The following is a 26,326-nucleotide window of genomic DNA, read 5'->3' as shown; positions in this document are numbered from 1 at the left end:
ATTAAATAAATCTGGTCTTTTACTTTGGTCCTGAAACATGCATATTAATCTAAATCTGCCCTGGAAAGCATGAAGAATTGTCATTTAGATATGGATAGATACATTGCAGACATGTATCTTTGCATAATGAACTCTCTACATTCTTTCTGATATTATCAATAATATATTTTCATTTTCTGTTAAATAGCACAATGTATGTGAAACACAAAACCATAAATCTAAGTGTGTTTCTTTACAATTCTACAGAGATCACAATGTATAATGCATGAGGAAAAAACTGTTTAAAGGGTTACAAATTCTAAAGTCATTATAAATCCATTATTATTTAAGAAAAGTCGCGATACGTAATGCTGGGAGATGAGTGTTTTCAGAAGAACTGCTGCCTCAAGGTGGTACAGCACTACACAGAAAGGCTCACGGACAGGTAACTAAGGGAGGATGGGTTTCAAAGAAGGAGCTCAGAGGACTCTGGCCCCTCGGCCATTAAACTCATGGCACATCTCATTGGTACAGTCTCCATCCCACCCTCACCATGGCTGCAGCAACTTAAGAAAAGTTAATTTTATTACCTATCGTCTGGGAAAGGGGAAGGTGGGCAATAGACTAAAGGGAGATTCTCAACAACAAAGGTTTAATATGAGTTATCAGTTGTCCTAATATCTAGCAATATATCCAGGCTTTATATACATAAGGAAAGTTACTGCACACGAAGCTGGAATGATGAACATTTTGTGGAAAAAAACATATCTGACAATACATTTACAGTTTGATTTGAGAGCTCCTTGAAAACCCAGGTTTCTTCATTATACTATATACATAACTAAAGAGAAAATATAATTATTGTAACAACAAAATATCTGAATTTTTGAAAATAACTACTGATCATAGACAGCAGCTCTTAGCTGCAGCTGTTTCCATCATGACACTAATTCCTCATTCATTTAAACAGGGCTTAATGGTGCTGTCATAATAATCTTATTGTGACACCAATGGAAGTTCATGGAGACAATGCAACAATGTTAAGATTAAATAAATTGATGTCCCTACTGTGATACGTTTAGCAACGTATTCTGAAATTTCTATATTTGGGGAGCTTAATTATATAGAATTTATTAGTCTGACATATTAACCTCATTTTTATGGCTTCCTCGAAAGCTTGCAGATTTAATTAAATAATTCTCTATAGCTGCACAAGCTATTGACTTCTCTTGAATGTATTCATGAGTCTTCTCATTTCTACAGAAACCGTAGTGTCAGGCTGTAATGGCAAAGTATTTTTGGCGTGTCATTGCCCTGTTACAAATCTAGAAGTCCAGCTGGCTGTGTTTTTTGCGTATATTACATTTGCAAAATCTTACACTTTATGGATGATTAACGAACCACTGTACAGATGGATGCACAAATACAAAATTTGTATTTTTTGTGCAGAAAGACCTAAGTATATAGCAATAGGTGGAAGAGAACTTTCTGAAATCTGAGAAACCATGTCAAATAAAAAAGAAACACGCAGACAGATTTTTGGAACTGACCACAGTACATATTATAAAAAGATACAAATCAACCCTCAAAACTTTAGACTACAGAATTAATGAGCATTGTTTCCACTGTCAAAAATTTAATCCTATCCTGATTTTATTTCACATCTCTGGGCAAATCTCATAATGAAAATAATATCAGATTATGTTACTTCAATCTGTGGAAATAATTTCACAATCGGTACCTAACTGGGGGTGAATTGTGCACTTTTTGTGTGTGTGTGTGTGTGTGTGTGTGTGTGAAATTAATAAGTTTTAACAAATGCCAAGGCAGGAACAAAGCGTTCCCAAGCCCTGATCCTGTCTGTAACCCCAGGTGCCCGCTCTCCTGAAGGCAGAGGTATCACAGCACTTGACGAGCACTGCAATATTCCCTGTCAATTTTACATTCTGTTTGGCAGCAGTGGAAACTTGACAGGCATCAGCACAGTGATTGGCAGCACCATGACTGATAATGCGAGTCACAGCAATTGGCAACAGCACCACGATCCCCCTCACGGAGTCCAGAATTTACTTATAAACTCACAGGTGACCTTTGATGATACAAGCTGGAAGGTCATGGAAAGGAGAAGACTTTATTAAAAGTCCCTTCAAATTATTGTTAGTTTATGCCTTTTTTTATTTTATTTTATTTTTAACCATTAGATATTGAACTAAAGTAGCTATGATGTGGGATACACACAATGCCCACTGTCTCACAGGGTGTGTTTCCTCAGATCTAGGAGTAATAACTCTTTCATGCTGTTTGATAAAATATTTGCATCCTGATTTTGTATTTACATCTTTCATTTCTCCAACTGTAAATTAATATAGTGAAGCTTTTTCTGCATTAGGAAATTGTTGTGAATATTAAAAAGTTAAAGTACATATTGAGATCTGAAAAACAAGCCTTACATTCTTCCATCATCACTTGATGTCTACCCAGGTTCAGATGAGCACCTACCACTAGATTTTCATGTGATCATAAGATGTTTTTGTCCGAGAGATCAGTCATGAGTCCATCTCAAAATCACCCCCAAATTTAACATTTAGTATCAGAAATTCAAGAACTCAGTTATGCAAACCACTTATGCAAAACACTTCCAGTCTAAAACTGAGAGGAAAGGGAACCTTTCAAGAGGAATGAGGAAAGAGGAACAAATTAGGTTTCATTAGAACACAACCTAGTTGCAGGAAGGCTTGGACTACTCTTCTCTCCTTCACCCTAACCCTTCCGCCCCTACTGCTCCAGCTGTCCATCCCTCATGTCAATGGATTTCTTGGCTACTCTTGACATAAATATGAAAAACCCACTCAAAAAAATTCTCATTTAAGTATAGATACTATATTTTTTTTATATTTTATAGCCTACATATTCATAACTTAAGATTTTATGTACAGGAGGACTTTAAAAGAGCTTTGTAGAAAACACTACTACAGTAGAGAGAGTGATTTTGTTCACTGGAAGGAAGAATTAAATATGGAGTAATAACAGGACTCGGTAAAGCATGCTTTGCCTTGCTGGCCTGCTATGTCAGCACTCTCTGACATACCCAGAAACCAGAGATTCGTGGATGAATGTCACCTAATGCTATTTTTCAAGCTCCTGAAGCCTTCTCTTCACACTGCTTGTCACCAAGCGAGACCCTTTTTTGACACGACAGTAGATTTGAATAAAGGCATTTTATATTTCAAAGTATCAATTCCTTACTTTCCTTAAAAATATTTTCTTGTTTTTTTCCTATTACACTGCAATTAAAAAAGGATATAATCTCCCTGCACTCAATTTCATCAGTGAGTTGGACCCAAGAGGAATTTGTCATGATTTTTCCCCAAGTGCTCTTACTTGGCTGTCTATAAATTGGATTAGGTACGTACTGCAGCACCTAGGCAAATCAGAAAAAAGTGAAGAATAGCTTATTTGGAAGCCTGACCACTGCACATCCCTTATGCTGTTCTTCAGTCAAGGTTTATACCCCTAAACTGCTGTGGTGCATGTTGCAATCCACAAAGATTTAAAATTCATCAAACAGACAAAGTGTACATTTAATACTCACATGAGGGAATACAGAATGCCTTTCAATACATCAAACTCCTAAACCTTTTACATCTTTCATTTTTAAGCTACATGGATTTTGATTTGTACAATTTTAAAAATATTCTGAAGCCTAGTCAATCTAACACTAAAAAGCACTGTTGCACAGTAAGAAATCGAGAAATACAATTCAGCAAACCTGGTATAGTTGGTCCCCAGGGAAGTTTTTTTCCAATTCTGTTTGTCATAGCCCAGATCCATCATGTCATGCTAGCCTAACTTACTACTACTGTCTTTTTTCCTTTTTTTTTTTTCCCTTTCTTTTTTACCCTTTTTCTGGCACACTCCAACTATTTTCTGTTAAACTAGTGCTGTCACAAGAAAACATATAAAAATGCTCTTTTACAAACATACTGTTTGGTCTCTACTGAACTCTCCAGAGCCACGGATTTCTCTCACTGTCTTTATCAGGGGTGAATGTTGACAGATCACTGAACCCTACTGTCAGCGGTGACAGGCTTAAAGCTGTTTTGTGCAAGGTGGAGAGGAAAAAAAAAAAAAACAAAAAAGGTTTCTGTGCCTTGCATCTAGAAGGTCCCTGATTTAACAACAAAGGCTTATGTTCAAAGATGATTAGCTTAAAGGCATTTCAGAGAGTTTTGATTGTAGCAGCAGTTGGGTGTCTTGCTACTGGGTGAAATATGTATTCCCCTGAGAACAAAGGCAGCAGCAATCGTATTCTGCTGAGATGGCAACTTTAATAATTCCACGTATTTATCAGTATTGTGTCAAGATCTTAAGGATTTTGCCCTTCAGGTGAAGTTGGAGGTAGATGGAATGGTTAGGGTGCCGAGCAATACCACTAAGATATACATGGAAAATGTCCCATAATGTCCCAGGAGACAGATAGAAAAGATTCCTAAGGGTCTGAATACACATAACATAGACAAATGTCTTCAAGGTTTGTGGAAAGAAGGTCGAGTTTTTTTACATTGGGCTTTAGCCTATGTATAAAGTAGTGAAAGTAGGGACCAGGTGCTTTTCCTCTGTACGGAGACCCATTAAAAAGTATAATAGTGTAAAATATCCAGTCATATTTTCAATCGGAAGTCAGAGGAAAAAAGAAGTAGAAATTGATTTTAACATCTCAAATACGCTGAAAATAATAAAGTCGTATTGTTGGATCATTTATAAAAGATGCAACTTGAAACAATTAATATGATTTGCTGAAAAAAATAACTGGAGATATAAATGCAGCTGGTTCTGGCATGGGTAGGGCTTGACTGAGTGCAGGCATTACACACAGACTCACACAGAAGCAAAACACCTCTTTGCCTTTGGATGCATAAATGTTTTCTATGATCTTTCTGTATTTCAGCATGTTCGGTGACACCGGGACAGATTTCACTGTCCTACAGCGATAATGACCAACAGGGAGAAACTATTAATTTGGTGAGGAGCAGATACATATATCTCTCTTCATGCGCCTTCAGAGAGATATAGGGGACTTTCAGAAGGAAATGTCTCCTAATTAATGATAGTTCAGAGCCTTATGAAGTGTGAAAGACTGTCTGGAGGAATGTGTAGCGTAAGCATCATTCCAAAGGGGCTGGTAGTGCAGTGCTAGAAAGCAATAATAATGTAGGACTAACACACAGGACAGGAGGGGAGGTAGCTGGAGGAAATCTGAGATTAATTTTAAAATATTTGAATGTCCTAAAGATGTCACTTTGAATAATTATAAGATGATGGTATGCCTTCCTCTTTCAAAGGCTGACACATTGAAAACTTCATATTTGAAGGGGAAAAAAATGCATTTTCTTCAATATGTTTACTCTGTTAAAGTTGGCGAGTTTATGTCTCATTCATAAAGACCTCGTGATTGCCTCAGGAATTGCCATGGCATTGCTGGTTATAGTTTCCTTTCCTTGACCCTGCAGTGGCTGTACCAGCCTATTAGTAGGTTGATCATCAGTCACAAACATAAATGGCAGTCCCTATTAGACACAACTTTCACCAGTATTTGGGAAACATCAGCTTATCCCTCAGCTTTGACTGGCAGAAACTGCACCCACAGTTTTTCCTTCCCTGGGATAAGGTCCTGCTGCCAGCAGTATGGCTAAACTAAGCTCTGGGAGAAATGGCACACCCCAGCAATTTATCAGCAGGTTAAGAATCTACTGAGGCTCCATGAACAAAAACTCCCTGATCTTTATCAAGCCTAAAAAGACCTTTGCTTTCATTTTATATAAGGTTCACTGATGGTTAACCCAGAATACAGTGGTAAGATCCAGAGCAATCAGTTGCAAGCCAAACTTTTTTTTTGCTTTATTTTACAGCATGGGGTTCTGGCAACTGTGGGTGCTTCATCTTTGCCAGAATTTAACTACACATTTTCAAATTACTGGCCCTTTGTAATTCAGAAGATATCTGCTTTCGACAGGCTTATTTTTCCCTCCTGAACTGATTCATTATTGAAGTCAAGGCTTTACCCAGAGCCTGCACGGAGATGACACAGGTGTGGGATTACTGAGGGGCTGCAGCCCTGTTCCACAGGGCTCCCACGTGCCAGGCTCGTGCCACACGCAGTCCCCACCTCTCCTCCTTCCTCCCTGTTCATAGCACAGCTGCTCTGGCCTCTAGATTACAAATGAATTGTTTTCATTTTTTAATTCAGAGCTGCCATAAGGTGAATGGTGCTGGCCAGGGTGTAGCCAATGGCAGGCGGGCTGTGCTGAGTATGAGGTAGCTCAAAGTGAACAGAGGGAAATTCATTTCCAGGGTGGAAGGACCTGCAAATTCCTTCATCCAGACAGTCCTTCAGATGGGGCCCCCCAAACTATCAAGCAGTCTGCATTTCCAAGCTTATTGCACAGCAGCTGAGGAACACCAGCTGGAAGCTAATTAATAGCAGCTCAGCCTGTGCTGTCTTCACATTTTAAGACCAAGGTGCACTACTCTCACAGAGAAGCTGTACCTGGAGAGCATGTTTTGAGCCCAAATCTGAGCCAGACTTTTCTCTCTCTCTCTCCATCCGTGATCCCTTTGGGGTGTTGGCACATAATGGGTGCTCTCTGGTGGGATGGCAATCACTGGTGCTCTGCCATCCTGCAGTGCAACTGCTCTGCTTCTATCCAAGGACCAGCAATCTTGTTTTCTTAAAAGCCTTTTCGAATGATATGTGCACATGGCATCTGTTTGCAATGTATATTTGCCATTAGTGTTTTTAAGTAGGAATGGTGGGGTCCGTATGGCACAGAACATAAGGATTGCCATGGTAATTAGTCATTATTTGGACTAGCAGAGTAACCGCTCTCAAAGACTCTTAACTCACTCCTGTCCTAATGTATCTGACATGTATTTTCTTTGTTTCAGCCCTTTATTTAAACCATTCTTGCTCTGAAAATGCTGTTGATATTTATCATTTCCCTTAATCTACACAGAAAAATGAAGTAAAACATTCTTAGGAAAGTTTGATTTTAAATTTGAGGGCTGCACATTTTTTTTCCTTAGAAAACATCTCTAAATCAACCCAAGTTATTGCAATCAAAGTAAGAAAGAGTAACACCTCCGTAACAATGCGTATACATATCTCCATTCAATGTGCACTGAACACACACACAAAAAGAGCATTCACCAGCAGCTTTAGTTATCCAAAATATGTTTGCTTTGCATATATTCACAGAAATGTATTTCAGAAGTCAGATATCTTTAATTCTTGAGCAGCCAGCAGGTGTGCCCAACCATGCCTATGGCTGCCCAGTGTTTGTGCTACAAAGGCAAGAGCATTGGTAGCTCGCTGTTCACATTCAGCTCAGAAATACCGTGCTGAACAGAGCTGTGATGGGAGTAAATACAATTCAGAAAGGAATGGTCATATGTTCTAAGCTGATCTTTTTCCTCCAGCCACTGATATATACTAAGGATACATAATTCCTGCAAAGTTGCACTTGGTAGAAGTGCAATGGGAACTCCAAGTGAGAACAATTCCACACAAGAAACTGGAGATGGGCAAGCCTACTGCCCCAGGCAGTTCCCTAGCACAATCTTAGGATGGAAAACCACAGAAATCCTCTCTCAGACAGGGATCCTAATATCTCATTCCAGCACAAGGAAATGCTCAGAGCCCTCATTCACAGCATTTAGTCCTCATTCACAGCATTTAATCCAGAGAAAAAAAAAAGTGAGTGGGTAGATTCAAGAGGGACAGACGCTAGATGAAGTGCTCAGATCCTATTATCTAGAAAGCGGGTCATTTTTTCCCCTTAATAAAAGTATAACAGTGGAAAATTTCCCCTGTGCTTCCTACTGCACTGTTGTGTCACAGGGCTCCCACCCTCTCTCCTGCGTGGGAAGTGGGACAGATGCACAGGGTCACAGGAGACAGTTTGCAAGAAACCCCCAAGCTATAGAACCCCAATGGTGATCATGGCAGGCCCTTAGAGGAGCACGAAGACTATCCTTTGAGGCTTTGAAGTCTGGAGAAGAGCAAAACAGTTTTTGATGCTCAGTAATTACGCTAAGTGGGCAGGTGGGAGCCAGATGCTGAACAACAACTTCAGATGTGAAGCTGGTGCCCCAGTGTTCAGTCTGGGCTTGTCTGTAGACATCAAAAATATTTAAACAGCAAAAAAAAAAAAATTAAGATTTGATCCTGAAAGTGTGCTAGTAAGTAGCAGACTATTTTATACTGGTTGCCATATTGGCTTGTCTAGAGCATTCGGATAAAATTTGTACATTTGTATATTTTATGTTGGATTATCATTTCTTACAGCTTCCACATGTTCTTTCATCAGGAAAATAATGCAAGATCAAATGGTAAATCCTATTTTTAAACTGCCTTTATGCAATTGAACTGAAAATATTAGTTTATCTTGTGCTATTCTGTCAAGCTATATTATACTGATTAAGTTTTTAAAATATTATTGATGCAGATGGAGTATGCATAACCTGTGTTTGTACTCTATTTCATGTGCTTACATCTTGAATCTTGACAAATTTCGAGTTTTTGACCATACTCTTGTGAAGGATCAGAATGTCATATCCCTTTAATCAATATTTTGAAAGGCTAATTTGAGTGAGTAATTGCATTCCAGTTCAGAAGAATATTAAAATAACTAGTTTATGTGAATGCATCCATCCTAATGGAAACATACATTCCAGAAGAGTTGGAAGAATTAGCTTAATATCTCTGCTGTAGAAAATTCAATGACTTGAGCTTTCAGGCAGGGCTACACAGGCAGACTGAAAACATTTTGGCTCGCTTGGGTTTGCATCCACTGTATCTGCTTCCAATCTCAAATTCCAATAAATGAACAACAAAGAAATCAAAAGGAAACTGCGTGCCTCGCCAGCTTGAACCTTGCTTGCAGAGAAACCAGACAAAACCACACAGTGTGAGGAAACAAACATAAAAACACAGTGTAATATGTTTTCTATTGTTTCTGCCAAAAAACATCAATTGGTTCAGATCCACACAAAATCTGCCTTCTTCTGCTTAAATTTACCCCAAGCTTGCTGAAGGACTGGTGAGATTTAGTGAACTTTTAGCGAACTTTGATGTGAATGAGGCCGAGTACTGATTTAACCTTCATTTTGTTTCATTGTAAAAACACCACACACAGCCACCTCTCAAAATCAAAGAGAGAAATTCCTAGACAATTAAAACAAGCCCTTGTGCTTACTTTTCCTCTATATAATGCCTGCTATTTCCATGCATAGTTGTGAAGAAAATTGGAAGCTTCTATCCAAACTAGTAGCTTAAACTGCATTAATAATTGTACGACTGCAAGAGTGTGCATGAAACAGTGCAATCCTCAAGGGTTTACATCTTAAGACTGGTTTTAAGCTGGCAGCATCAGCAGTACAGGAGCAAACATAATGGTAACAAACATGTCTGGCCTATACAACTTGCAGCTATGGATTGTCATTGAGAACATACTCCACTCTGCATCAGAAGAACACTTCTCAACACGTCATTAGAAAGTTTATATTCCCTTAAAATATATTGGTTCAATGAAATAATAGTTTTAGAGGAAGTTCTAGATGAACATCAGCTCCAGACCTTCATTCATGGACTGCCTCTTTGTAAAGACCTACAGACAATATATACCCATACGGGTACTGCCTCTGCCATCTGAGCTAGCTACTACAGCGAGCAAACCCTGAGAAAGAATAACAAGACACCTTTATGCTGTTGATGCTAAGCTGGCATCAGTGCCTGGAGACATCATTAGACAGAAAGAAGCATCACACTCACACACGTACAACCGTATACATCCAGATGCCTTTGTTTCTTACTTCTGGCTTGATATTGAGTTAATAGGAGAGCTGATGACTAAACTGACCATATCACGTGGCAGAATGCTTGGGGTTTTTTTTAAGCTTTTAATGTTATTCCTAGTTCAGAAGACTTAAGCTTTCATACAGATTGGAGAAAAGAGAAATAGTAAGTAAAGAGCACTGTCCTACTGAAAGTTAAATATTGTTACAGATGGGAACAGAAGGACTTATTGCTGCAGGACAGGGATGTTACAGCGCACATCTGGAGCACATCGTCTACACCCAGACTGGCAATGGAAACCGAACGCATCAGATGCCATTAGTCCGAAAAATGTGTTAGCAGAAAGAAATTATGATAAGTGCACAAAATGGTCAGATGTAAGGAAAAGCACCATTTGTAGATTTGTTAGTCAATTAGGCTTCATTTCAAGTGATTCCCCCAAGGCTTCCTGGGGTAGGAACGATTTTTTTCCCTTCATTTCACCTAGGTTTGCTACAACTCAGTGACTGCAGACTTCTACACAACCTGAGTATTTTTATCTTCAGAACCACTGTCACTCAAAGCATCACCTATACTTTGATCTCTCAATTTCTTACTAGACAACCACATATTATCTAAGTACAGATATGATGCAGAAGCGGGAAAACAGTACTGTAAAATACTATCAGCCTTTGTACTGTGGCTGTTCCCAACCTTTCATTAATATTATGAATTAAACCAAGAATACAACGTTACAATTTTGTTAACAAATAGCATAAATTGCTCGCAATACCTATATGAGCTCCATCTTAGGTGATGTACAACTTTCTTAACTTCTTACTCTCAAGTTGAATTTGGGGTTGCCAGCATTGAAGGGTTAAAAAAAAAAACAAAAAAAACAATCTCCAGCAATCAAATCTTTGTTTAGAAATAAAAGGCTCTTGTGCAAAACTCAAACATTTTTATGCTACAAGTTTTACCTGGCATTCAAAACATTTCCTTCTCCAGAGAGTACTTTGAACACAACAATGCCACATTGCAACTACCAAATAAACTTGGTGACTTACAGTATAGGTCATAAACTCAAATTATTTGGCATCATTTGATTAAGCTGATATCAAGTACAAAATGAATTCATAGCAATATAAGTCTGTTTGCTACGTGAAAGAAGACTGAGGAAGTTGAATGGTTCACTTGTAATGCATAGAGTAACTACACTCAGAGTTTCAGTAAAAATACTTCAGATATTTGAAAGTTACATATTTACTAGAAAGATCTTCAAAAATCTTTTTTAAAAGTAAAATGTGTGCTTAACTTTTCTGACATTTACAAAAGTAATTAATTAATATGATTAAGCAAATTAGACTGAGCCAAAGTCTGACTGATTGTAAAGCATGCTGCAAGAGCCACCTGTTTGCTAGAAACATTAGATGCTATGGTGCTGGCAGCTAGAAAAAAAAAAAGAAAAAAGAAAAAAACAGAAAATTTTGAAAGATAAGATAGAAAAGCATCTATACGTACTGAACTTTCAGATTTTTCTTTTTTAATACATACCAAGAGCCAACACATCCAGCTTTGAAGGACTTAGAGAAGAGTAGCACTGGCAATACAGCATACAGCACAGACAAGTTACTGAATCACTAACACAGGATAGCACGTGAAATTAGTACTTAATTGACTTATATTGATAGTACTTGATTTTGAGATTCATATTGACCCCTTGACTATTCTGACTACAGTGTTAGCCATACAGAAGTTAGGCAAAGTGAACTTAGCTACAAGACTATCACCTATCCAGATTTGAGCGTGGAACTGCTCTCCAGGCTCCAAACCAAACCAAACTACTTCAGCTGAAACCAGGACACGTGCAATTGCGTCAATCCCATTAACTGTATCACTGAAGTGATGTCTTAATGCCAACTCTATGCCCTAGTGATTTAGCTTAGGCTAGAACAATGCTTTGTATATTAGGTCACCGTAACTGAAAAAGCAGCACGTTGGAATCCGGGGTAATAACTAATTTTGCAAATTACAAATCCTGCAAAGAAAAAGTGCTAACAAACGGGCATCTTGGTGAAAAGAAAACACTGGATATAAAAATTAACAGAGCTGGCTTCTGTCTAGGTAAACTCAATTAGGAGCAAATATACAGACTTTTTTAGAAACAGCTTCAGTCATGCTCAGCCCTGCTGCTTGTTTCATACTTCTGCCTTACAGATTAACTAAACACAATATTAAAGATGCAAAAAAACTGTGATTTGAAAGTTCTGACATAAACAGACCCTGAAAAGGAAGCAAACAGAACGCGCATTGACTATGCCATTTGTGAGCCAGTAGATCTAATGGTTCACTTACTTTACAACCTGCTTTGGAATAATTTGGCACATCTCTAATTTTAACAAGCTTCAGTGGGATTAGATAAAATGCAGACTTTGTTTACATCAATTAACACTCAAAGAAGTACAAAAGAACTTGTTAACTGCATTTATGAACAAAAAGTAACAAAGTGAGTGTTTGTCCAAGTGAAGTTACTGTCTGACTTGCTCAGATTGGCACAGTTGTCTCTAGAAGACAAAATCAAAAAAAAAACCCAACAACTAAACATCATTTTCAAAGAGGCAGATGTGTATTTTTAATTACACCAGCAGATATAATCTACATCTACAATAAATGCATTATCAGTTTTGCATACATGAAATGCATAAAAAGGACTGTTTTGCTCTATATGCCATGTACATATTCACTAAGTAGAAAACCAAAGCCATTGCGGCTGAGCTAACAAATAGATTGACCATTGTTATATTATTATTTCTATTTCCAATTATTTTGACTTGACTGATTATAAGCACATTCTTCTCTGCACGCTACAGAGATGGAAAGAAAATGTGGATGACTTCACACTCAGCCTAGTACACTAACCATCCTTGGAGATAATAAATGGATACATCACGTACTCCCTGTAAAAGGTTTGCAGATTGCAACTGAATGAAGAAAGATACAGAGAGGCAAAGAAATAGCTGGTGGAAGTAGAACAGAGTTTAAAAACACAAAGTTAAAACAGTAGCCAGGAAGAGTAAAGTGCAAGATAGTCTTCTGAGAGGTTCAGTCTCTTTGGTGATTAACATCTTGTCCCCTGTTATCACATTATTTCCACATGTCTGTGTGAGCAACCAGGAGGCCTGGCCACTGCATGAATACGTTTATTATTCTTACAACATGTCATTTTAGTTAGAAGTGATGCTCCAGAACAACAGAACCACGGTGCCCATTCGCAATGTTGGTGGAAGAACTGCCCAGTCAATACCATATTTTCTGGTCCTGTGATGCTGTAAATTCTCCTTCCTCCTGTGAGGAAATTAATTCATAAATCCTGACAACAAGGCCATTGTTCTGCTAGCAGTTTTAAAAGGTGGCTTGAGTGGAACAGCCTGGTGTACTTGAACACTCTGGATCAAAGGTCTGTTGAACTGAATCAACAGTTTCCATTTCTTCAATTATTGCATTTCTTAACTTAACGTGACCAAGTGAAATGCAGACAAGCAGAGCCATGGAGCGGCCAGCCCTGCTCCAGCCACATCAAATGGGGCTCAGAAAACCAATTTTTTTCTTTTTATTATTTTTTAATTTTTTTTTTTTTACTAAAGAGTAAGGACTCAGGATTTGGGAAATAACAGGAATAGAAACATTCCTCTAAAGTGAAGGAAAACAGGCTATGATAAGAAGCAAGTAAAAAATATTTTTAGGCATAGTTATGGCATTACTGCTATTACTTTTTAAAGTAAGTGTCATGAATACTACATACGCCCACAAACCCGCAGGGAATCTTTTTTCTAGAGTTCAGTAAAACAAACACTGAAGTTATTGAAGTCATGACGGTCCAAGAAAACTACTGTGCACACATTTAATATTCAAGTCATTGTGTTCATAGAGACTGCTTGACACAGTACGGAAATACTAACATAGATATTTAAATGAATCAGAGACTGAAAGGATGAGTTTTTACTTGCATGATTAAAGAATTACAGCACAGGTCCCCGTTTAGGGGAACATTTAAGTATTGTAAGATTTCATTGTATAGTTTAAATCCCAGTATCATCAATGATGGTTCAGATTTAGCATATTAAATAAACCTGCAATGACTTCAGTCATCGTAAATAATCTTTTATATATGGATCTACTTTATCTCCGTCCATGTCCTCAGGCAGCCTGCTGGCTTTCCACTGCAAATCTGAACTGTGCTAAGGAGTCCCTGTGTTGAGTTTAGGCATCCCACGAGAAGCTGAGATCACGTGAATGTAGCTACAGGACTTTTGCACTGTGACTGGCTGCTTTTCCATGGGTTTGCCTTCAATACCAGATGTAACCCGTTTATTGACTAAGAGAACAAATCTCTGGCACCAGACATGAGAAAAGCATGACAGATTTGCACCTCAATTAAGGTCCAATGTGCTCAGCAAGAACCACATCTTGGAGACTTCTGAACTGCACATTTACGCAGCCAGAAATACGTAGGTGAATGCTTCCTGCAAGAAATCTGACTCCAAAATTCTGTTTAAACAAGACAGACTATAAACACAAAAATATTACAGCACGTATAGATAAATTCTTGATAGGTATTCAAATCTTGGACAATCTAATAGCAGCTTTCACTGATTGCATGCCACACAACAATTTAGTTTGTTTTCCATTAGCAAACACCTCAAATTACATGAAAGGGAGGAAAAGTTCCCTAGCTACAAGCATTAAATATTTATCAGCCTTATGTCTGCTCAGTCACCACTCCTCAAAAAAGTCCATTAATTAAATACTTCAGAAACGATTAAAACACTTCTTTAGAACTTATTGGCACCTGTTAATTCACTGACCCTACAAGGCTCTGGCAGTAAATGTCTCGTTTGATTGCTTCTGTTACCACTAAGTCAGCAGCTTAAAGACAAAGGAGACATGATGCAACTTCATGTACCACAACATTGCCTTAAAACACAAAAGCCAGTATCTAGAGGCATAGAAAAAGAACGTTTATGTAGACAGGGCAGCACAAATAATCTATTTAACCTAATCTTTTAATTACAGGAAACATCTCGTAGCAAGACATACAAGAGCAATGAAATGACCCAGAGCTAGAAATCAAGATGATATATTTGTGCATGTGAAAGTAACACAAGCAGAATTCATAAAAGAAAACCTCCTTGGGCATTATTATCTTTCCGTCAGGATATACTGTCATCACACTGAGAACAGGAGAAAAATGACTTAAAATATGTTATTAAAATACAAAAATGTAAAACAGAGTGTAACAGAAAACAAAACAAGACCAGAGAAAGGTAAAAATAGAGGGAAAAATACAGGTGAAGAGAAATCCAGGTTTCAATTTTAAAAAAGGAGCATCTGAAGAGGGGGGGCAGGGGGAACAGCAAAGAGTCAGTCCCTAACAGCCTGACATAGCACAGCACCTACTCTGAAAATCCTGCAATGATTTCAGTATCATTATTTACTCAATTCAGCACCATTCAGCAGAGGGGGGGGGGGTAAATATCTGGACCTGCTTGGGCAGTATGCAAATCTTCTCCCACTCCTTTGCAAGCTTTTAAGGATAGCTGGCAGAGAGTCCCCTGAAGAGTTCTGGCAATGCCACACTCTGCGGTGGGAAACAAGCATCTTGCAAAGAACCCCTGAGATCCTCCTACCCCCTCAAATCTGCGCAAGTGGAGAAGTGTTGCCTGGAAGGGGGAGCGAGACGGAGTGTGTGTGCGTGCAGGAGAGAGAATGAAAATAATACTGGTAATTATAAAAGATTCCTGAAACACCAGGAGATGGAGATAATAAATGAGCCCTAAAAAAAAAAAAAAGGAAAAAAAAAAAAGGAAAAAAATTGCACACTCCTTTATAGCTACATGTATGTTTTATCCGTTCTCATTTATGATATTCTGACCCATCGTTCTGATCCTTTACCTTGCTATTTCTCAGTTATTACTTAATACTTGAAAAAATTGGCTTCCCTTCCTTTGATCTTCTACAACATTGTTCCTATTCCATGTGCAGATCTTCACTCCCACATTTACTTTCCCCATTTCTTTGTTTACATTCAATTTTACAATATTTCTTCACACTGTTCTACTTGAGTAAAGTCTATTTGGTGTTCCAACACACATTAGTCCCTCTTACTCCTTACCTTGCACTTTTTTTCTGATTATGTAGAATATTTGTTACCAGAATGGCCACGAACACTAGAAGAAAACGTATGCAATGGTGAAAACCATGTTTCTTTTCACTCTAGCTGCAGCTTTAGCCGTACCACACTGTCACTGTTTTCCTGCAGAACTTCCATTTCCAAACCTGGGATTTCCCATCAGTCTGTCTGACAGAATTTTCCAGCTTTTTTTTCAGAAGGTGCGCATTTTTCAAATGCCACTACAGAATTTCCCAGGAGTAACAGCTTGATTTGAGGGACTCTTATTCAAGAGCCTTAGTTACAAAAAAGCCATTTGAAACAGAAGAATCAAAACTGATTATTTACATTCCGTATATCAAAACAAAACTATAACCAATGCATTTCAAAATATTGCTATAATTATATTCCACAGGCTGATAAATTGCTGGACATCCCTTCCTTGCACACTGGTTGGCAATTCTGTGAACACTAAACAAAATGTTTATTTAATTTTAGATCGAGAATGTAATTATTAAAAGTGTGATTCCAAATCCAAGTCATTAAAAATAAAGACAGGGGAAAAAAAAAAAAAGAGGTGTATATTTCAGCTCCATTTCAGTGTTTTCTTGGCCCTAAGTGACAGAAGGGTGACATAAGCAGTTTCCTGGGGTGTAAGTGGCTGACAGCCCCAAAGGAGGGCAGAGCCAATCCCCAGAGGGATACAGCAGCCGGAGGCAGGTGACAAAGCTGGAGGCCACTGTTGTGACCACTGTGCTACCCTGGGGTAATAAAGTACAGGAAATTTCTTTCAGCAATCATGATGCCTTTCTCCAAAACTCATTACAATGAGAGAGTTGTAAACCCGCATTTCTGCCGCTTTCCTCACGATGTTTTACTCCAAAGGATGGGGATTATTTTCTGAATAAATTGTGCTTTTTCTTTATAATCCATGCATCGTGACCTTCCTTTCTCCAGTGATCCCATAATAAAAGCCAATGATTATTATAGCTATTATAGAGTCATAATAAAGTATTCGAAGCATGGAGAAAGAGACAGCTCTTGTCTCTGACTCCCATATTCACACTCAAGAGTTTCCACGTGCAGCTCCTAAACACCCAACTTGGGCTGTGCTAGATGTGGACAACCTCCCATAGGCTTTGCCCTATCTCCTCAGAAACAAAAGAGAGAAACACACACACGGTGCTACTGATACCTGCCCAACTGCATAACACCTAGCCCTGGAGTAAATACAGACAGTCTGGGTGAAGCGTTTTAGCTGGTGGCCCTGTACCATCACAGAAGATTTGGCTGGGAATGGACATGACAATAATGATTAAAAGACAAGCAAAAGGATAATCAGCTCATCCTACATTGATGTATGTACTGCAGTGTGGGGTATTAAAATGCCTAAACACGAGTTATTTTAATATCTTACTCCATGCTTTGTGTCTCCTTTTAACTTTATCACACCTTAACAGCGTGCTTGTTTTTAAATTAATTCAAGAGATCCAAGGCATTTGTGGCACTGTATGGCTCGTGATTAAGAAATACTCAATTTTCATTGTTTTTCAGCAGTAGAAGTGGTCAAAATACAAATCTGCTTAGTCTGTTTGAGTGGTAACACATTATTTCAACAGTTCAGGTTAAAAACATTTCACTGAACTATGCAGTATCAATGCAATTCATCTCAGCCCATAACAGATGACACTTTCAATGGAATATGTAAAGTATGCCTCCACCTAGTGATGACAGTACAAATAATAGAAAATAATAATCCTCTTACTTTAGAGAATCTTAGCAATTAGATCCTATTTCCATAAGTTAAAACATACTCCTACACAAATATTCATTGCACTTGTCATTCTGAAAAATTAGTCTAAAGTTCAATCTGTAAAAGTTTACCTGCAAACTATGACTCAGGAGGTCCCTTGACTTCAAGTGTTACACTTATACAATAATGTATTTATAGCAATCACCACGATGATTAGAAAAATAAAGGAAAGGAAGGTTTATCGAAGTGCTGTGAATTTTAAGTGTTATCTGATAAGTTAGATACTGTATGTTTAAGTGAAGTAGTAAGCAAATCATATCTTTGCAACTCTGTTTGCCAAAGAAAATATTTCCTGAGCTTCTCGGGTCACCCGGTATTACAGATGTAAATAGATGAAATTCCTAGGAATTTATCCACTTCCGATTTGAGATAAAGCAATACAAAAAAAAAAATTAAAAGATAATAAAGAAATCATGCCAGAATTCAAGCGATTCAGTCCCTAGACTCAGACTCAAGTTTTAACAACTCTGATAATAAAAACACAAATACCCTATAAGTGGGATCAGTTGGAGGAGCATCTTTCAAATCAATGAACTTAAGGAGGTTTGAAAAGCGAGGGTTCCTTGTCGGAAATGCTCTTCGGGGTTTTCCTTTTCTCAGGTTAACGACGCTTTTATTACCATTTCAAAAAAGTCTCCCCATCCCATCAACGATCTGTGAATCACAGGCTAAGAATGGCTGCTCTGCTGAAAACACAGAGGTGTATTTTCTAACAGAGAGGGCAGGTCACTATTTGCATTTCTCCAACGGCACTCAAATTGCCTGCCATTGTCCATTTAATATCTTGAAACAACCCAAACCATCGTGCTCCCAAAGAATGTCAGCCATACAAATCACTCCCACACAAAAATGTGAATCCCTATCATATCCTCTGGCATCCCTCTGCACACAAATGCGAGGTGCTGTCTTTCAGAGAGAGGACAGCCAAGGCTCGCCTGCCCAGCCAACTTGAAATATCTGCCTCACTCATTAAAGAGAAACACAAAAATGGAGTAAAGTGACTTAGCCAAGATTTTAAAAAATGTAGTGGCTGAATACAGAAATACCAGTACCAAACATGTAAACAAGTCAGATTTGATTATCTCTGAGTGAGTTCATTTAGGATTCATTTTTCTCTGTGTTTTTCAAGAGTTTGATAAATTAAGGGAACGTGCACAGCGTTTGGGCACATATCAAGACAATTTTTTTTTTTTTAATATTAACTTACATTAAGAAGCCTGAAAAATTCACAATGCTTTTAAGAATAATTTAGCTGTTTTCACTCTGGAGATTCAAGAAAACCTCAAGTATTAAAGAACCAGGAAATCCAGGATCCTTTCACCTTTCTGCACTCCCTCTGCTGATTGCCAGCTCTAGGAAAATAGTGTTTTCCCCACTTTGTGAGTATGCAGAAGGTGGCACCAAAGGCTAGAGCTAAGGTAAGGGGTTTATCGGGGTCACCAGACTGGGTATCCATAGTAATAATTCACACTACATGCTTTACCTTGAAGAAAACCATCCTTAGGAAGCTATTTACTATTTCTCTGTTGTAATATAATCACCATTTTTAAACATAAGGAAGGGGTGGATGTGACACAGAGTGACGTGGTTTAGTGGGCATGGTGGGGATGTGTTGGTGGTTGGACTAGAAGATCTTAGAGGTCTTTTCCAACCTTAATGACTCTATGATTCTATTAAACTACCACTGCATGCATAATTTAGAGATTGCAGGTTTATCAGCAGCACTACTCCCTCCTACACCAGATATTGCCTCATTTAGCAACCAGCTAAAACAAGCTGTAATAGCACAAACTATTCAGGCAGGCACTGATTTCTCCCTCAAAAGATGCTTAAAAACTGCTCCCCTCCACAGCAATCGACTGGCATCGCTGTCCTTAATGCCACCCTCAAGACACTCACAGTGCTGCTTGACAGTCCTCATGCTACTGCTGCCCGCCAGGCCTCCTGCAAGGCCTACAGCACCGTCCATCAGGCCAGGCCGGACCAGCTTGTGTGCTGCCCACGAGATGGCAGCAATATGTTTATGAATAATGCAGCAAGAGGCTGCAGCCCACTGTCATTTCACTTACGAGCTCACTCTCTTCTCCGGCTGGGGGAAAAAAACCCACAACTCAGCCTGTTCTCCAGTGCACAAGGTGCTTCTTGCGCACTCACGTTTGTCCAGGCCCTTCTGCTCAGCAGTACTTCTGGCCCTAAATTATTACACATGCACATTAAGCATTAACTGCTGTTATGTTTTACTTTTGCGATGCAGAAAATGCCTGTGGCTTGAAATAAATATTTTCTTTTCTGACGGACAAATAACATCTGCACTTCTGAAAGCTGCCGCGTAGCTGTCAAGAGCTAAGTGATTCACATAATTTCTTAAGAAGCACATGTGTATGAGCATACACAGACACTCATACCTCTCACAGTCACTCACATATCAGTGCTTACATCCGTAGAAAGATGGCCTCTTAAAAAAGTGCAGAGAGCTATTATTATAATCATTTTTGGCAGGCACATCTATGTACACATAATGTCAGATTTGGAGAATGTATGTTCTGGGGTTTTTTTTGTTTTTTTTTTTTGCTTTTCTTTTTTTAATTGGCCTGATTTTCACAGAAAACAGGAAAACAGGCCTGCTTTCTATTTTGATTTTGGAACTCTCCACAGTGTAAGAGAGACCTTGAGGCCCGGTGTGCTATACCAACTTGTTGCCCCTGCTTTTCCATGGCCTTCAGCAAGTACCTCAGCAAAGGCAATCAATGCTACCAATAGCAGCTCTTTCTTCACCCAAATTCTCTGTTGCCCTGTCAAGACCTCGGTGAGTTATTCAAGTTACATTTCTCAAGTGAATTTTTTCCAACATGGCGAAATTTTCAAGCAGTTTTACATGGGGTAGTTACAAAGGGAAAAAAAAAAATACAACCGTCTAGCTAAAATTATACTTAATTGCTAATCAGTAGAGTAATAACTAAAGTTTTATTAAGAATTTTGAATCCTTTTTGAAAATAGTTATGACCTAAAAAAAAATCATATCAGAAGCAGCCTTCACTATTTCGTATCAGGAATAAATTTTTCACGTCCTCAATAAATCAGTGACTAGGATTTTTTTTAATATAAAAAAATTATAAGAAGCCGAAAGCCAAAGAATTGCCTGTCCCAACTGTAGTCACAAAATATATAAGGCCTTTGCTGACACTAGTGAAAGTTTTGTCTTATCCAACAGTAGACACAGGAAGCACAGAAATGAGAAGAATACTTTAGCTATAGTTTTGTAGCCATGATATTGCACCTGCTCAACACTCCACTTTTATGAACAAAGCTGCACTGCTTGGCTCTTCCTTCAAGCAATCTCCTCCCTTTAAAGAGACTGTTTCCCAGACCCTTTAAATGCATACAGCTGCCAGAGTCCAGTCTCTGCCTACTTCATGCCCTGCTGAAACGTTATCTGTTTTCTTATAAATTACTGGACACAAAAAGCACCAACATTTAGGTCCATATTAAACAGAAAATACAAAAACGTTCTTAAGGTGCAAAAGGGTTTCAGCTTCTTTTCCATTGGTTTTCTGTGTATGAAATCCAAGGCAATGCAGTTTATGTATAAATCTTTGTTGTTGCTGCTTAAATCATAGGACTCTAACCCTAACCCTAGCACTTCTGAAACAAGGATGAAACTGGCTACCCTGTAACGTACACGAGCTGCCCAATTTCAAGTCCCTTATACTGGACTAGATGAGAATCTTTTCCTGTCTCAGCTAGCATCTAATTATTATGCTTTTTAATAACCAGGAATTACTCCTCAGAAACAGCTACTGTCAGCACAGGTAAACCATTAAATCTGCCCTTCTCTAAGGGAAAAAAAAATAAACCCACACAACTTTCCCAGGTATCTAAATGTCTCTCCTCTTTATCACCTTAAAATGTCATGCTAAAATCTTCAGGAAGGAAATGTATAATCGTTACAACACATACCATGAGCAATTTTATATTGCCTCCAAAACTTTCCCCAAGATAAAGGTCACTTTTTTTTTTCCTCCATGTGTTATGTACTATTTTACTTATCTCTTTTTACAATCAACAGTAAGAACTAAGCATACAGGAATGCAGTGAAAACGTAGCTCTACTGTCATTACTTCCATAAGATGCAGATCAGTTTTCATGCTATAACAGCAGATTCCACAAAGAAAGACCGTGCTGTGAACTGTTTGACACGCAAAATTTGGGACCTCAAGGAAGCAGCACAATGAGCTACAGAGAGCATGGTTTCATTTGTAACTACTGGCTTAAAGAAATGAAAAGATAACTAGGCAATTAATGGATATTAGTAAAAAAGTCTCTTTAAAAAAAAAATGCCAGTAAGAAGAGAAAAAAAATGCCAGTAAGAAGAGATTCCAAATATGCCAACAGAAGTTCATTATTGTAAAAGTAGAGTAAGAGTCAGGTTCCAAAATCCCCAAATCGATACAAATCTATGTATTTAGTGTCCACTATCCACACCTCTAACTCTGCTCTTTGGCTCCATATACGTCAAATATAGGAATTATTATGTGGCTTTCAAAAGAAGAATATTAAGAACAAAGACAAATATATTGAAGAAAAAAATGCATTCATTTGTTGTGTTTTGATTACAAAATAAGATACATAATGTATGTGAGGACAGAAGATTGCCTGCATCCATCCATTAAGTTTTACTGAGCATTTGGCAGGTCCATAAGGTAAGTCAGTATCAAGGCAACAGAAAGAAAGAACACAGAAACACTTTTATATTGCCACATCAAGATTTCTCAGCTATCCCACTAAAAAACCTGCAATTTCTACACAAAAAATATGCACTTGAACATCTGCAAGATGATTATTAAGACCATTTCCAGTATTTTTCAAAACTAATTATAAATGTATTATAAGTTTGTTATTTAAAATACCTCTTGCTGACATCAGCTAATGACCGCGTGATGAAGCTCAGATTTTTAATTAGGCAATTATATATTCAGGTCCGTGTTACAGAAATTAAACCTCAGCCACAGCAGTAACCTCCAGAAGGAGACAAAATGCTATACAGTTCTGTAGGGTTGGTATTTTTTGTAAAATATCAGCAGGTCCATCTAATGCAAATCTAATTCAAAGTCAGCAAAGGTTACTGCACGTCTTATATGACCTGCAGACAAGAGCACTTTCAGGCTCAGAAGGCAAGACTTCTCTAGAGACACTTTGGACTGGGGAATAGGCTCCAGCTGCTGGTAAGGACCACCAGAAGCTGCACATCCATCTTTCTTAGATTGGCCTCCTCTGTGAAGCATTTGCATTTAAAATCATGAAAAGAAATCCAAACACCAGTAACAATCCAAATCCCTCCACATTGCATCGTCAGTAATTCCCCTTGAAAGATCATGGAACAGAAAGTGATCCCTCCCACAGCAAAAAGTGGAGACTTAAAACATCACAAGGAGGCATTCAGATCCTACACTGATCCCACAGTATGTAGAACAAAATAGCTTATAATTCAGATTATGTTCATGGACAAAGCTGGACTAGCTTCAAGGCCAAGAGAGTTACCCTAGATCAGTGCCATAAATGTTATTATATGTGAAACAGCTGCATGATAAATTCTTTCATATTATACATAGGTATAGTTGTACTTTCAGCTGTCTCACTGTTGAAACACTGTAAGTATGTTGTAAACACAGGTTTTCCTATTCATAAAATACAAGTATAACTCTTAGTTGCATATGAACGAGTGGCTCCTGATAGCTGAAGTTTATAAAAATATAAAAAACAACATCACACCATGTCATGTGGGAAGAGCCAGGGCATTCGACTCCAGAAGCTACGCACATGAAATACTCCTAAAAAATGACCTTGGTAAACGGGGGGGAAAAAAAACTTCACTAAGGAAACTAAAATAAAGTCTGTTAGTTAAATGAAGAGTGCTATTAAGAGAACAAAGCAGTATCAATGATCCTTAAGTATGTTGCTCACGACCTTTTATTGCACCCTTCACCTCTTTCCTATTTCTCCTTTTCTTTTTTGAATCGTCCAAAAGAAATCTTCCAAAACCTCTTCACGGAAATAGTCTGCAGCCACAAGATTGTGTGCTAATGAAGCTCCAGGATTGTGAAGCCAGAGGTCAGGAGCAAGTCTTCTCTGTCTGGGCTGAATTTGAAATTAAAAGGGCTGCCCGATTTAGAGCCAAGGGTGAGTAAACTCCAGTGGAAAAGTTTACTAGAAGCAGAAAGCAATGAATATGAAGAAACACTGCAAACTTATCTAGTTTCTGATGCCTCACCAATCATATTAGTACTGGTTGCAAAGCAACCCATTGCGTTAATTTCTACTTTGGTAACTTTTATTGAAAGGCAACTAACCAATACAAAATTAAACCAAATAAAGGAAAGAGGAGAATGCCAGAGTGACATAGGTGCTGTTTCTGTTCCAGTTGCTGACTGACAACACTGCCATCCCTTAACATGGTTTTATTTAGTTATTACAACCATCTCTCTGTAAATGACACTTAGGATTATTTAAGATTATGTTGTAATCCTTTTAATCCTCAGTGCTTTAAATTTCAGGCTAAACACCAAAGAGCAAACTAGCACTTAGCAGAAATATTTAAAGCATGTGATTTGAACATAAATCTTCTTTTATTCACCACTCCTCTGATGAAGACCTAGTGTATCACGTCATTCAGCCAGTGAGAGCAAACAGCACAGTATCTCACTGCAAACTGCTACATGTAATTCTGTTTCTAACCAGTTCTTTTCCTTGGTGCTAGCTCTATCATCAATTAAATAAATGAAGTAAAATCAGAAGGTTATATTTTATGACATGCATATTTTTGGTTGCTATCGAGGAAAACTTGTAAAAACCCTAATATGTTCATCAAGAACAGAAATAGAATGCACGCACAAATGAGATAGTGAGAGAGGCAGATCAGATTTATCCTGTTAAACAGGGAGTAGCTCAATTAAAATGAATTGAGTAACACTGCTGAAAACCTCATGATCAAGACCAGAAACCCAAATCTTCCTGTCTGAATTTCATTTACTTGCAGTTCCCCCTTTTTTCCCCTGCATCGATCATGTTTCCAATTAATTTTCTTTATGATACTCCTATACTCCATCTTCTTGTTACCATCCATTAACTGTCATATGCTTAAATTTTAAATTCAAGATTTCCTTCTTTTTCTTCAAGCCAAAATCTCAGTACTCATTTTCTATTTCTAATCTATAATTCATGAACTCAAATTGAGCACCCAAGCTAAATCAAACTCAAAATTTTGCACCTATGTCTAATACAACACATTAACAGAAAGCAACCGTTTCCCCGTTTGAATCAGAAAATAATGTTTTATTGTTCAGAAAGTAATGAAACAAAAAACAACCATGCTTTGGAGATAAAACTGTAATTATTTCTGATCTTCCCATAGTTAGTCAGTTAATGTATTTAATCAAATATTAATGCAATGCATCTATATTTAGGTTGGAAAGAAACAAACCACAACAGCAAAAAATAAAACCATCCATGTTCTTTTCATTTGAACAAACTATGAATAAATTGACATATATTATCAATCCTATTCCTATCCGACAGTAATAGGTAGAGCATCAGAAGCGCTTCCTGAAATATTCATTATCCAGGTACAAACTGACCTCTTCACTTTCAAACTCGCCTTGGATTCCCTCCAGACTATCTCATAAATCTCTCTCTCTAGTCCCCTTCCCACTCTCTCTGTTCATGCAGCACCAGTCTCCTTCAGTCCTTTCCCTTCCCAAAATGTCACCACTGCTGATGCCAAAGCCTTCTCCTCTTTCACTCTTACCATCTGGTGTAATCTTCTTGTAGCTCTCTGTCTAAACAATGCTCCATCCCTTTTCAAAATGTGTCTTAACATATGTCCTTCCTCTCATGCTTTTACTTCTTAATGTCTCTCCCACTCACTTATTGGCTTGATGAAGACATGTTTTAATGGGTTCAAACAGTAGCACATGAATTTCCTTTCTCACATTATTCTGATTCAGTGGAGTTACACCTCACACTAAGAGAAGTGAGAAGAAAATATATTGCAAAGTCTTCACACAACTAGTATGGATAAATCAATAACAGAGCTTCATTTGTCTTTGCATTGGAAAAGTATTAGCTTCAAAGAATCACCACTGCAATATGCATTTTCAAAATTTTGCTTAATGCAAAAAGAGAAGTAAACCCTAGAAGCTCAGAAGACTTGTTAGTGTGCTCAGGGGGTTGCAGGACTGAAGGCTAAGGTTATACTTAATCACTCTGGAAGTGAAAAAGCAGAAGATTGACAGCAAAACCAAAATATTTATTCTAAAAATACCAAGGAAATGACAAACCTCTAAGTGTTGTTTCAAGACAACCTGAAGGATGTGGGGGGTACAGAAGCATAAGTCTGTCTCGGAGATGAGGCATATTTCTAAATATTGCATGCACTTTGGAAAGATGTCTAGGAAAACAAACCTTGAAAAACTCTGTAACACTCTGAGCCAAAGAGGTTTCTTCTCAACAAGATATGTATGATCCCCTGGGGGTTTCT

General features: G+C 38.1%; 1 protein-coding gene across 3 annotated transcripts in view; it reads right to left on the bottom strand.

Annotated features, from left to right (window-relative positions):
• ARHGAP15 (Rho GTPase activating protein 15) overlaps window positions 1–26,326 on the bottom strand; it is a 317,669-nt gene that overhangs the window by 231,076 nt on the left and 60,267 nt on the right. The window lies entirely within an intron of this gene.

The sequence above is a fragment of the Numida meleagris genome, chromosome 5 (genome assembly GCF_002078875.1).
Source record: "Numida meleagris isolate 19003 breed g44 Domestic line chromosome 5, NumMel1.0, whole genome shotgun sequence".
Taxonomy (NCBI): Eukaryota; Metazoa; Chordata; class Aves; order Galliformes; family Numididae; genus Numida; species Numida meleagris.
This window is presented reverse-complemented; position numbering and strand designations above follow the sequence as displayed.